Source organism: Choloepus didactylus, chromosome X (assembly GCF_015220235.1).
Source record: "Choloepus didactylus isolate mChoDid1 chromosome X, mChoDid1.pri, whole genome shotgun sequence".
Taxonomy (NCBI): domain Eukaryota; kingdom Metazoa; phylum Chordata; class Mammalia; order Pilosa; family Megalonychidae; genus Choloepus; species Choloepus didactylus.
In genome coordinates this window covers 74,484,040-74,498,341 of record NC_051334.1, presented here as the reverse complement: position 1 = coordinate 74,498,341, position 14,302 = coordinate 74,484,040, and the positions used below count along the sequence as shown (strand labels likewise).

At 37.5% G+C, this 14,302-nt stretch overlaps 1 protein-coding gene across 1 annotated transcript in view; it reads left to right on the top strand.

Moving 5' to 3' along the window:
• TEX11 (testis expressed 11) overlaps positions 1-14,302 on the top strand; it is a 508,239-nt gene that overhangs the window by 62,954 nt on the left and 430,983 nt on the right. The gene's annotated exons all lie outside the window — the stretch shown is intronic.

The window sequence follows — 14,302 nt, the reverse complement described above, 5'->3', positions numbered from 1 at the left end:
GACCTCTCAGCACCTTTTGGAATCTCTCAGCCACTGAAACTTTATTTCATTTCATTTCACGTCCCCCTTTTGGTCAAGAAGATGTTCTCCATCCTATGAGGCTGGGTCTAGATTCCTCCCTGGGAGTCATATTCTATGTTGCCAGGGAGATTTGTACCCCTGGGTGTCAGATCCCATGTAGGGGGGAAGGCAGTGATTTCACCTGCCATGTTGTCTTAGCTAGAGAGAGAAGGCCACATCTGAGCAACAAAGACGCATTCAGGGGAAGTCTCTTAGGCACAATTATAAGCAAGCCTAGCCTCTTCTTTGCTGTAACAGGCTTCCCAAGGGCAAGTCCCGTTATAGAGGGTTTGGCACATCAAACTCAAGTCCTCAATGCTTGTGAGCACATCAGCAACCATCCAGGTGGGGAAGCCTAACAGCTCTGCATTTCCCCCCAGCTCCACAGGGCTGCTCTGCATCTTTTTTTCATTGTTTTTTTTAAATTAACTATTAACTCTATCAAAAAATTAAAAAAAACATTTCAAACAAAAAAACAAGGGAATAAGAAAAGACATCTAACCTAAAACTACATTGCTTCCAACATGTTCCTACTCTACCCCAAGAAAATATACAGACTGTAACCCAGCAAAGGAATAAGAAAGACAGATAACCTAAGATAACAACATTTCTGTGAGCTTGTTCCTACCATACCCATCAGAAATTAACAAACCATAGTTATTCCTGGGCATTCCCAGAATGTTAAACTACCCTGATAACTTATCTGTTCTTATTAGGTTATCATTCCCCCTTCACTAATTGCTATCTATATTGCTAGGTCTCCTACATTCTACATTATAAGCCATTTATTTTACATTTTTCAATGTTCACATTAGTGGTAGCAGATAATATTTCTCTTTTTGTGCCTGACTTATTTCGCTCAGCATTATGTCTTCAAGGTTCATCCATGTTGTCATATGTCTCATGACATCGTTCCTTCTTACTGCTGCATGGTATTCCATCATGTGGCTATACCACATTTTATTTATCCACTCGTCTGTTAAAGGACATTTGGGTTCTTTCCATCTCTTGGCACTTGTGAATATTGCTGCTATGAACATTGGCATGCAGATGGCTGTTCATGTCATTACTTTTAGATCTTCCAGGTATATACTGAGAAGTGCAATTGTTGGATTGAAGGGTAACTCTATATCTAGTTTTCTAAGGAACTGCCAGAATGCCTTCCAGAGTGGCTGTACCATTATACAGTCCCACCAACAATGAATAAGAGTTCCAGTTTCTCCACATCCTCTCCAGCATTTGTAGTTACTTGTTTGTTTAATGGCAGCCATTCTAATTGGTGTTAGATGGTATCTCATTGTGGTCTTAATTTGCATCTCTCTTAATAGCTAGTGAAGCTGAACATTTTTTCATGTATTTTTGCCATTTGTATTTCCTCTTCAGAGAACTGTCTTTTCATATCTTTTGCCCATTTTTTAATTGGGCTGTCTATACTATTGTCATTAAGTTGTAGGATGTCTTTATATATACAAGATATCAATCTTTTGTCAGATACATGGTTTCCAAAAATTTTTTTCCCATTGAGTTGGCTGCCTCTTTAGTGGCTTTTTAACCTTTTTAACAAATTCCTTTGAAGTTTAGAAACTTCTAAGTGTGTGGAGTTCCCATTTATCTATTTTTTCTTTTGTTGCTTGTGCTTTGGGTATAAAGTCTAGGAAGTGACCTCCTAATACAAGGTCTTGAAGATGTTTCCCTACATTATCTTCTAGGAGTTTTATGGTAGTGTCTCTTATGTTGAGGTCTTTAATCCATTTTGAGTTAATTTTTGTGTAGGGTGTGAGGTAGGGGTCCTCTTTCATTCTTTTGGATATGAATATCCAACTCTCCCAGCCCCATTTGTTGAGAAGACTATTATGTCTTTGGGGGCCTTGTCAAAGATCAGTCAACTGTAGATCTGGGGATCTATCTCTGAATTCTCAATTCAATTCCATTGATCAATATGTCTATCTTTGTGCCAGTGTCATGCTGTTTTGACTACTGTGGCTTTATAATAAGCTTCAAAGTCAGGGAGTGTAAGTCCTCCCACTTCATTTTTCTTTTTTAGAGTGTTTTTAGCAATTCGAGGCATCTTCCCTTTCCAAATAAATTTGATAACTAGCTTTCCCAAGTCTGAAAAGTAGGTTGTTGGAATTTTCATTGGGATTGCATTGAATCTTTAGATGAGTTTGGGTAGAATTGACATCTTAATGACATTTAGCCTTCCTATCCATGAACATGGAATATTTTTCTCTCTCTAAAATCCCTTTCTATTTCTTTTAGTAGTTATGTAGTTTTCTTTTTATAGGTCTTTTACATCTTTGGTTAAGTTTATTCCTAGGTACTTGATTTTTTTAGTTGCTATTGAAAATGCTATCTTTTTCTTGAGTGTCTCTTCACTTCGGTCATTTCTAGTGTATACAAACATTACTGATTTATGTGCATTAATCTTGTATCCTGCTACTTTGCTAAATTTGTGTATTAGCTCTAGTAGCTTTGTCCTTGAATTCTCAGGGTTTTCCAGATATATCATATCATCTGCAAACAATGAGAGTTTTACTTCTTCTTTTCCAATTTGGATGCCTTTTGTTTCTTTGTCTTGCCGGATTGCCCTGGCTGGCACTTCTAGCACAATGTTGAATAACAGTGGTGACAGCGGGCATCCTTGTCTTGTTCCTGATCTTGGAGGGAAGGCTTTCAGTCTCTTGCCATTGAGTACTATGCTGGCTGTAGGTTTTTCATATGTGGTCTTTATCATATTGAAGAAGTTTCCTTCAATTCCTACCTTTTGAAGTGTTTTTATCAAGAAGGAATGTTGGATGTTGTTGAATGCTTTTTCAGCATGTATTGGGATGATCATTTGATTTTTCTCTTTTGATTTGTTAATGTGTTGTAATGCATTGATTTTCTTATGTTGAAGCATCCTTACATGCCTGGAATGAACCCCACTTCATCATGGTGTATGATTTTTTTAATGTGTCTTTGGATTCGATTTACAAGTATTTTGTTGAGAATTTTTGTCTCTTTATTGAGATTCTCATATTGCTCATTCGTTGTTTTCCTGATATCATTTAGTTCTTTCTCTGTATTTTCCTTCATCTCTTTGAGCATATTGAAGGTCATTTTTTAAAAGTCTTTTTTCAGTATGTTTGCATTCTGGTCTTCTTCATTGATATTTTCTGTATTTTTATTCTCTTCCTTTGAATGCACATCATTTCCTGTGTCTTTTTTTCCTTGTAATCTTCTGCACATTGTACATTTTAATATTTCAAAATGTTAACTCAGGAATTTATTTCCTGAGCTGCCTGTTTCCTGAGTTTGTGTCCAACTATTGATATGACAGTGATTTTCTTGACTGCTAGGAGCTACCAAAACCAAACAAAGCAATACACAAAACACCTTTTATAGTCTTTGCAAATTGACTTTTGCTCTCCTTCAGAATTCAGCTTTCCTATCAAGAAGGTCATCCCAAGGGTAAATGCATAGTTTAGGATCCTCCCTATCATTACTTGGCCTGTGTTTTCTCCTGGGCATGTGCTTGTTAGTGGCCTTAGGAGTTCCCCTATTTACAGGAATTTGAATGTCCCCTCTACTAGCCAGGAAACAGACTTTGGCCCTCTTCTGGATGCTCCACTGCAGGGCTTAAAGCAGGTTAACAGCCTTTTGCCCTGGGCTGCCCAACTCAATTGTTTCTTACACTGCTTTCCTGTCTCAAGCTGCATTTACCCAAAGGGCAAATTCTGAAAGGTGGGGGTGAGCCAAAGAAGAGTTTCCCAGGTCAGTCTTTCCCATCTGTAACAAGAGCAGGGACCCACAAAGTGCGTGCTGGCTGGCTTCACACTACTCTGTGGAGGGTGTGAGGGAGAGACCAGCAAGGGTGCCAGCAGCTTCTCCTAAGACTCTCTGAAGCTACATTTTCTTGATTCACCATTTGCCCAATCAATGCAGCCCCTCTAACTGTTTTCCATAGTTTTTAGGAAGAGTACTGTCTTTAAATCTCCTCTGCTGCTTTTTCCCAAAGCAGATTGGAACAATCGCTGCTCTTATTGTTGGGTACCCCAGCAATCTGAAGTAGCTAATCCAAGGCAGTGATCAGCACCCTCCACCCCTCATATCTTGAGGAACTAGGTCTTTATATTCTACCCTGGCACTAGCATGCTGCACCAGGGGCCAGGGTTGAGTACTTTAGGGCTGCCTTCATCGAGGGTGTGGGATGGGTGATGGTAGCCACTGAACAGAGAGTGCAATTCACCAGTATTTACTGTGATTTACCATCCTCTTCCTCCTGCTCTTCCCTGGGTGCTTCAGTGTTCTCCTAGACTCCAAAGTTTCAAAATAGTTGATTCAGACATTTCCTGCCTGTTTAATAGTTGCTCTGGTGAGGGACTGATTCTTGGAGTTCTCTACTCCACCATCTTCCCACAATCCCGTTACTATCATTTCTTGATACATCATATTATAATTTATTTTTTTTTAACCACTTGAGAGAAGGTTTTATACATCATACCCCTTTACTGCTTACTACTTTAAGGTATATATCTTAAAAATAGGATATTTTCCCTTTTCACCACAGTACAATGAGCAAAATTCAAGAAATATAACGTTGACAAATACTTTAATCTAATCTACAGCCCACGTTCTAACTTTATCAGTTGTCCCAAAATGTTCTTTATAACATTTGATTTTTCCCTCTAGTCCAGGATCCAGTTCAGGATCACACCTCACATTTAGTTGTCAGGTCTCTTTAGTCTCCTTTCATCTGCCCATATCTTTTATGGTATTTGCATTTTGAAACCAGCTTTATTAAAATATAATTGACGCATAATAAATTATATGCATTTAAACTGGATAGTTTGATGAGTATTGATGTATGTCAATGAGTACCCATAAAATTGTCATCAAAATCAAGATAAACATTTCCTTAATTCCCCAAGGTTTCCTTTTGTCCCTCTTCCTTTTCTCTTCCTCTCCCCTATACCCAAGCAACCACTGTTTAGCTTTCTGTCACTATAGATTAGTTGAATTGTCTGGAATTTGATATAAATGGAATCATACAGTATGTATCTTGTAGGTATGGTTTCTTTCCCTTAGTTTAATGATTTTGATGTTCATCCATATTTTTGTGCATGTCAATAATTTATTCCTTTTTATTGCTGAGTAAAATTCCAATGTATGGATATACCACAATTTGATGAAAGGTCAGTTGTTTCCATTTTACCTGCTTTTTATCTATTAAAAATAAAGCTGATTTGAACATTCATGTACAAGTATTTGTGTAGACATATGTTTTTATTTCTCTTGCCCATGACCTATGATTGGAATGGCTGGCTCATATTTTAGATGTATATTTTATTTTTAAGGAAACTTCCATACTGTTTTCCAATAAGATTGAAACATTTTACACTCTGTTACCAGCAGCATGTGTGAGCTCTAGTTGCCCCACATCCTCAATTAACACTTGGTATGGTCAGACTTTTCAATTTTAGCCACTCTAGTTGGAATGTAGTGGTATCAGTGTTTCTTCAGTGTTTCCACTATTGCATTGTTTTTCTATAGCTGCTTTTATGTTTTTTCTTTGTCTTTAGTTTTCAGCAATTTGATTATGATGTGTTTGGGCATGATTTCTTTGGTTTACTCTGTTTGGAATTTGCTGAGCTGCTTGAATCTACAGGTTTATATATTTCTTCAGCTTGGGATGCTTTTGGCCATTATTTCTTCAACTATGTTTTCACACCATGTTCTTTCTCTTCTCCAATGATATGAATTTTAGGCCTTTTGTAATGATCCTATAGTTCCTTGATGCTCTGTTCATTTTTTTCCAGTCTTTTTCCTGTCTGTTTTCCATATTGAATGATTTGTGTCTATCTATCTTCAAGTTCACTGATTCTTTCCTCTCTCATCATCCTTTTATTGAGTCCATCCAGTGGGCTTTTATTTTGGTTATTGTAGTTTTCAGCTCTAACATTTCCATTTCGTTTTTCTTTATATCTTCTATTTCAGGAGTTGGCAAACTTTTTCTGTAAATGGACAGATAATAAATATTTTAGGTTTTGTGAGTCACATATGATCTTTATTGTATAGTCTTCTTTGTTTTTTTAACAACTCTTTAAAAATTTAAAATCCATTTTTAGCCCTCAGGCCATATTGGCCCACAAGCTATAGTTTTTTTTTTTTTGCTGATACTTTCTATTTTTCTATTTGTTTCCAAGGGTGTTCACGATTACTTTTTTAGTTTTATAGTAGCTACTTTAGAGTCCCTATCATATAATTCCAACATCTGTCTCATCTTGTGGTTGGCTTCTGTTGATTGTCTTTTCTCATACAAGTTGAGATTTTCAAGGGTCTTCATATATTGAGTAATTCTGGATCATAGCCTAGATATTTTGCATACTATGTTATGAAACTCTGGGTCTTGTTTAAATGCTACGGAGAATGTTGATGTTTTTGTTTTAGTAGATATCATTCTGGTTAGATTCAGTGTGCACTTTTCAACTTGCCTTTTGTGGATTGTGGTTCTAAAGTCAGTTCCGTTTTGAAAGCCTTTTGAACATGCTCAGATTTGTCCTGCATATGAAACACTCACTGATCATCCTAGTACCTGAGTTGAGGTCAGTTCTGAAAGTTTTTGGTATGCTAATTAAGATCATATCCATGTATGCTCAGGTTGTGGGATGAGCCCAGGACTTCATAAGCCACTTTATGATGTTACTTTTTCTGATCTCTCTCTCCACGATCTTCTTGGCAGTTTCTGGTTTCCTGGAGCTTCCTTCTATTCCTCCTGCATAGCCACCTATATCTTCAATTGTACTGTGTCTAGAGCCAAGCAGTGGGAGGACAAAGAGAAAAGGAAAAGCAATGGGGGTTGGCCCCATCCTCTTGGAACTGCAGCTCCTCTGAATGGAGAGGAAAGGTTCCCTCCTTTAATGTTTTGATTCTTGCAGTTTTCCATAGCTGCCACTGCTGTTGCCACCATGGGATTGCCTGGGGTTTGGGACACAAAAGAATGGAGAAAAGAGATGAAAAAAACTGAAACAGGATTTATGTACTCTTTCTGAGCTCCTTAAGCCAGAACTATAGGAGTTCTCTCAGTCTGCACCACAGTACTCATTTCTGGGTTTCTGGTTGCATTAAGTCTAGGCCAAGGGATATCAGAGTTAAAAAAGTGGTAAACTCATCATCAACTCAGTGTTACTTTGAACCCTGTTGTTCTTCCCCAATCTGCCTTCTATTTTCTTTTCAGAGTCCTCAGATAACTCCATACTTTCTGTCCAGGTTTTATGGTTACATTCAGTGAGCGAGAAAGGGTGGTGTATGCTTATTCCATCTTACCCAGAACCAGTACTCTCATTACTTATTTTGATGCTCAAATTTTCCTAGATTTGGTTACTTGGAGCCCCTTCAAGCTGGTTTCTATTTCCTTTTCATATGTTGCCATCACTTCTGAACACTTTCTTGCTTTCTGGTACAACAGGATGGTTCAGGCTCATCTTGTACTCATCCTGTTTCAGCCATGGAATTAGTTATTCATCCTGCTCCAGCCATGGAATTAGTTATTTTTCACAAGAGCCCTGGTTCCTTTTAATGGAAAATGTTATGTTGAAGCCATGATCTTGGCAGTATGTGTGCTTATTGCTTTTGGGATGCCACTGCTCTCAGACCCGCTCTGTGGACAGAGCTGGGGAATACACACACACACACACACACACACACATATACGTATATATGCATATACATACACATACACACATATATATGCACACATACACACATTTCCATCCACATTCATCTATTTATATCTATCTACCTACCTACCTATGTATGTATTGAAAACAATGAGGTCACGCTGGTATCTTCAGCTCCAACCCAATACCAAAATATCCCAGTTGTTTCTCTTTCCTATTCAGATTCTCTTCTCCAGTAATGAGAAAACTGACTTCTTTATCCTTAATATATTTACTTATTTTTAATCAGGCCCTGATATGTAATCAGTACCATCTCCTTTGCCACCCTCTCCACTGTGATTATGCCCTCCTCCCCCTGCTAATGCTCTGATTCTTCATTCCATGCCTTGCTCCCTGTGTGCGTACCCTCCTCAACCTACTGCAAAACTACAATCTAGGCCAATACTGTATGTGGACACCTTCCTCATTCTACTTGGATTCTGACTCCCCTTGCTTGTCCTCCAGGTGGATGAACAGTACATTCTCATACTAGAAATGATCGCATAGAATCTTATCAGGGAAAACATTCAACCCCCAGGGTCTCTGTCCCTCTGTAAAATTATAGAACTATGAGAATAAATTCCTAAACTTCTTATGATTCAGTTGCCTAATGTTTCAGGAAGAGGAAAGTATGCAAAAAGTGAGCACCAGGCATGGCTGACTTGACTTTATGATGTTTCTAGTCCCTTGAAGAGGATTTTATGAAGTTTTTTTTCTTTATTAGAGTAGTGGGTTTAAAGAATAATCATGCATAAAACACAGGATTCCTATATACCACCCCTCCACCAGTACCTTGCATTGGTGTGGAACATTTGTTACAATTGCTAGCCCATTTTAATAATTGTACTGTTAATTAAAGTCCATGGTTTAACTTAGGGTTCACTGTGTAGTGTAGTTCCATGGATTTTTTTAAAAATTTATTCTGTTACCATATATACAATCTACATTTCCCCTTTTAATCTCCTTCAGGTGTATATTTCAGTGGTGTTAACTCCATTGACAATGTTGTGCTACCATCACCATCATCCACTACCAAAACATTTCCATCATTCCAAATAGGAATGCTGTACATTTTAAACCTTAACTTCCCATTCCCTATCCCCAGGATTTTATGAAGTGCTTAAAAATAAAAACAACAAAGACACCTATTCTAAAGTAAGTTAAACTTAACTAGTATGTACATTTAGTGTAAATGTATGCCACATAATGCTTAGAGGAGCTGGGTGAAAATGTTGTGAAATCAGTGGGTTGATGGCTGGAAATAATTGGCTTAGTATCCAACTTCTTTAAGTGCATAGTAAAATCTCAATTAACTGGAATAATTGGGACATAATGATGTTTAACAGAACGTCCTTGTTTAGTGAGATTTGAAAATTCTTCCAACTTGAACATTTTTAAAAATTTACATTTATTTATCTACCTTGGTAAGTAGAATACAGAGAATCTTTCTTTGATATATTTTTTTTTTTCAGGAGGGCATCCAGCCTTGCTGAACCTTTATTTTTTGTTTTTTAAGGATAGGAGTGAAATATAAAAAAATTCACCAAGTTCCTTCATCCCGATCCCCAAACTGCAGTGCATTAATCCCAACTCATTAACCAATATAAGGAATTGTTATACTCTTGGCCTCCATGGAATAAGAAACATTTCAGAAACATTAAAAAATAGTTAAAATATGTTATTTCTCATCAAGTGGGTAAAGTTGCCCCCCCCCTTTTTATAGAGGAGGCATTTTTCAATTTTTTTATTTTGAAAATTACCAACTTACAAAAAATTGCACAGTAATACAAAGAGAGCCTGTGTACCCTTCACCCAGTTTCCCACAGTAGTTCATTACATCTTTTTTTTTAAAATCTTCATTTTATTGAGATATATTCACATACCACGCAGTCATACAAAACAAATCGTACATTCGATTGTTCACAGTACCATTACATAGTTGTACATTCATCACCTAAATCAATCCCTGACACCTTCATTAGCACACACACAAAAATAACAAGAATAATAATTAGAGTGAAAAAGAGCAATTGAAGTAAAAAAGAACACTGGGTACCTTTGTCTGTTTGTTTGTTTGTTTCCTTCCCCTATTTTTCTACTCATCCATCCATAAACTAGACAAAGTGGAGTGTGGTCCTTATGGCTTTCCCAATCCCATTGTCACCCCTCATAAGCTACATTTTTATACAATTGTCTTCGAGATTCATGGGTTCTGGGTTGTAGTTTGATAGTTTCAGGTATCCACCACCAGCTACCCCAATTCTTTAGAACCTAAAAAGGGTTGTCTAAAGTGTTCGTAAGAGTGCCCACCAGAGTGACCTCTCGGCTCCTTTTGGAATCTCTCTGCCACTGAAGCTTATTTCATTTCCTTTCACATCCCCCTTTTGGTCAAGAAGATGTTCTCCGTCCCACGATGCCAGGTCTACATTCCTCCCCGGGAGTCATATTCCACGTTGCCAGGGAGATTCACTCCTCTGGGTGTCTGATCCCACGTAGGGGGGAGGGCAGTGATTTCACCTTTCAAGTTGGCTTAGCTAGAGAGAGAGGGCCACATCTGAGCAACAAAGAGGCATTCGGGAGGAGGCTCTTAGGCACAATTATAGGGAGGCCTAGCCTCTCCTTTGCAGCAACCGTCTTCCCAAGGGTAAAACCTATGGTAGAGGGCTCAACCCATCAAACCACCAGTCCCCTATGTCTGTGGTCATGTTAGCAACCATTGAGGTGGGGTAGACCAATACTCCTGCATTCTCCACAGGCTCCTCAAGGGGGCACTACGTATTTTTTTCCTTGTTTTTCTTTTTTTTCAACTTTCCTTTCTTTTTTAAATCAACTGTATGAAGAAAATTAAAAAAAAAAAAAACATACAATAAAAGAACATTTCAAAGAGAACATAACAAGGGAGTAAGAAAAAGACAACTAACCTAAGATAACTGCTATACTTCCAACCTGTTCCTACTTTACCCCAAGAAAGTTACCTAATATAGCAACATTTCTGTGAACTTGTTCCTACTATATCCATCAGAAATTAACAGACCATAGTCATTCCTGGGCATCCCCAGAACGTTAAATAGCTTATCTGTTCTTCTTGGATTATTATTCCCCGTTCCTTAATTGCTCTCTATTGCTAGTTCCCCTACATTCTACATTATAAACCATTTGTTTTACATTTTTCATAGTTCACATTAGTGGTAGCATATAATATTTCTCTTTTTGTGCCTGGATTATTTCGCTCAGCATTATGTCTTCAAGGTTCATCCATGTTGTCATATGTTTCACGAGATCGGTCCTTCTTACTGCCGTGTAGTATTCCATCGTGTGTATATGCCAAATTTTATTTATCCACTCATCTGTTGAAGGACATTTGGGTTGTTTCCATCTCTTGGCAATTGTGAATAATGCTGCTATGAACATTGGCGTGCAGATATCTGTTCGTGTCACTGCTTTCCGATCTTCCGGGTATATACCGAGAAGTGCAATCGCTGGATCGAATGGTAACTCTATATCTAGTTTTCTAAGGAAGTGCCAGACTGACTTCCAGAGTGGCTGAACCATTATACAGTCCCACCGACAATGAATAAGAGTTCCAATTTCTCCACATCCCCTCCAGCATTTGTAGTTTCCTGTTTGTTTAATGGCAGCCATTCTAATCGGTGTTAGATGGTATCTCATTGTGGTCTTAATTTGCATCTCTCTAATAGCTAGTGAAGCTGAACATTTTTTCATGTGTTTCTTGGCCATTTGTATTTCCTCTTCAGAGAACTGTCTTTTCATATCTTTTGCCCATTTTATAATTGGGCTGTCTGTACTATTGTCATTGAGTTGTAGGATTTATTTATATATGCAAGATATCAGTCTTTTGTCAGATACATGGTTTCCAAAAATTTTTTCCCATTGAGTTGGCTGCCTCTTTACCTTTTTGAGAAATTCCTTTGAGGTGCAGAAACTTCTAAGCTTGAGGAGTTCCCATTTATCTATTTTTTCTTTTGTTGCTTGTGCTTTGGGTGTAAAGTCTAGGAAGTGGCCGCCTAATACAAGGTCTTGAAGATGTTTTCCTACATTATCTTCTAGGAGTTTTATGGTACTTTCTTTGATATTGAGATCTTTGGTCCATTTTGAGTTAATTTTGTGTAGGGTGTGAGGTAGGGGTCCTCTTTCATTCTTTTGGATATGGATATCCAACTCTCCCAGCCCCATTTGTTGAAAAGACCATTATGACTCAGTTCATTGACTTTGGGGGCCTTATCAAAGATCAGTCGGCCATAGATCTGAGGGTCTATCTCTGAATTCTCAATTCGATTCCATTGATCTATATGTCTATCTTTGTGCCAGTACCATGCTGTTTTGGCAACTGTGGCTTTATAATAAGCTTCAAAGTCAGGGAGTGTAAGTCCTCCCACTTCGTTTTTCTTTTTTAGAGTGTCTTTAGCAATTCGAGGCATCTTCCCTTTCCAAATAAATTTGATAACTAGCTTTTCCAAGTCTGCAAAGTAGGTTGTTGGAATTTTGATTGGGATTGCATTGAATCTGTAGATGAGTTTGGGTAGAATTGACATCTTAATGACATTTAGCCTTCCTATCCATGAACATGGAATATTTTTCCATCTTTTAAGGTCCCCTTCTATTTCTTTTAGTAGAGTTATGTAGTTTTCTTTGTATAGGTCTTTTACATCTTTGGTTAAGTTTATTCCTAGGTACTTGATTTTTTTAGTTGCTATTGAAAATGGTATCTTTTTCTTGAGTGTCTCTTCAGTTTGTTCATTTCTAGCATATGGAAACATTACTGACTTATGTGCATTAATCTTGTATCCCGCTACTTTGCTAAATTTGTTTATTAGCTCTAGTAGCTGTATCGTCGATTTCTCAGGGTTTTCTAGATATAAGATCATATCGTTTGCAAACAATGACAGTTTTACTTCTTCTTTTCCAATTTGGATGCCTTTTATTTCTCTGTCTTGCCGGATTGCCCTGGCTAGCACTTCCAGCACAATGTTGAATAACAGTGGTGACAGCGGGCATCCTTGTCTTGTTCCTGATCTTAGAGGGAAGGCTTTCAGTCTCTCACCATTGAGTACTATGCTGGCTGTGGGTTTTTCATATATGCTCTTTATCATGTTGAGGAAGTTTCCTTCAATTCCTACCTTTTGAAGTGTTTTTATCAAAAAGGGATGTTGGATTTTGTCAAATGCTTTTTCAGCATCTATTGAGATGATCATTTGATTTTTCCCTTTTGAATTGTTAATGTGTTGTAATACATTGATTGATTTTCTTATGTTGAACCATCCTTGCATGCCTGGAATGAACCCCACTTGGTCATGGTGTATGATTTTTTTAATGTGTCTTTGGATTCGATTTGCAAGTATTTTGTTGAGGATTTTTGCATCTATATTCATTAGGGAGATTGGCCGGTAGTTTTCCTTTTTTGTAGCATCTTTGCCTGGTTTTGGTATTAGATTGATGTTAGCTTCATAAAATGAGTTAGGTAGTGTTCCATTTTCTTCAATGTTTTGAAAGAGTTTGAGTAAGATTGGTGTCCGTTCTTTCTGGAACGTTTGGTAGCATTCCCCTGTGAAGCCATCTGGCCCTGGGCATTTATTTGTGGGAAGATTTTTGGTGACTGATTGGATCTCTTTGCTTGTGATGGGTTGGTTGAGGTCTTCTATTTCTTCTCTGGTCAGTCTAAGTTGTTCATATGTTTCCAGGAAATTGTCCGTTTCCTCTACATTATCCAGTTTGTTGCCATACAGTTGTTCATAGTATCGGCTTATAATTTTTTTAATTTCTTCAGTATCTGCAGTTATGTCACCTTTTTCATTCATTATTTTGTTTATATGGGTCTTCTCTCTTTTTGATTTTGTCAGTCTAGCTAGGGGCTTGTCAATCTTGTTGATCTTCTCAAAGAACCAACTTTTGGTGCTATTTATCCTCTCTATTGTTTTTTTGTTCTCTATGTCATTTATTTCTGCTTTAATCCTTGTTATTTATTTTCTTTTACTTGGTTTAGGATTGGTTTGCTGTTCATTTTCTAGCTTCTTCAGTTGATCCATTAGTTCTTTGATTTTGGCTCTTTCTTCCTTTTTAATATATGCGTTTAGTGCTATAAATTTCCCCTTTAGCACTGCTTTTGCTGTATCCCATAGGTTTTGGTATGTTGTGTTCTCATTTTCATTCGTCTCTATATATTTAGCAATTTCTCTTGCTATTTCTTCTTTAACCCACTGATTGTTTAGGAGTGTGTTGTTTATCCTCCAGGTATTTGTGAATTTTCTAAGTCTCTGATGGTTATTGACTTCTAATTGTATTCCACTGTGGTCAGAGAATGTGCTTTGAATAATTTCAATCTTTTTAAATTTATTGAGGCTTGTTTTATGTCCCAGCATATGATCTATTCTGGAGAAAGTTCCGTGAGCACTAGAAAAGTATGTGTATCCTGGTGATTTGGGATGTAATGTCCTGTATATGTCTGTTAAATCTAATTCATTTATCAGATTGTTTAGGTTTTCAATTTCCTTATTGGTCTTCTGTCTGGTTGATCTAGCTATAGGAGA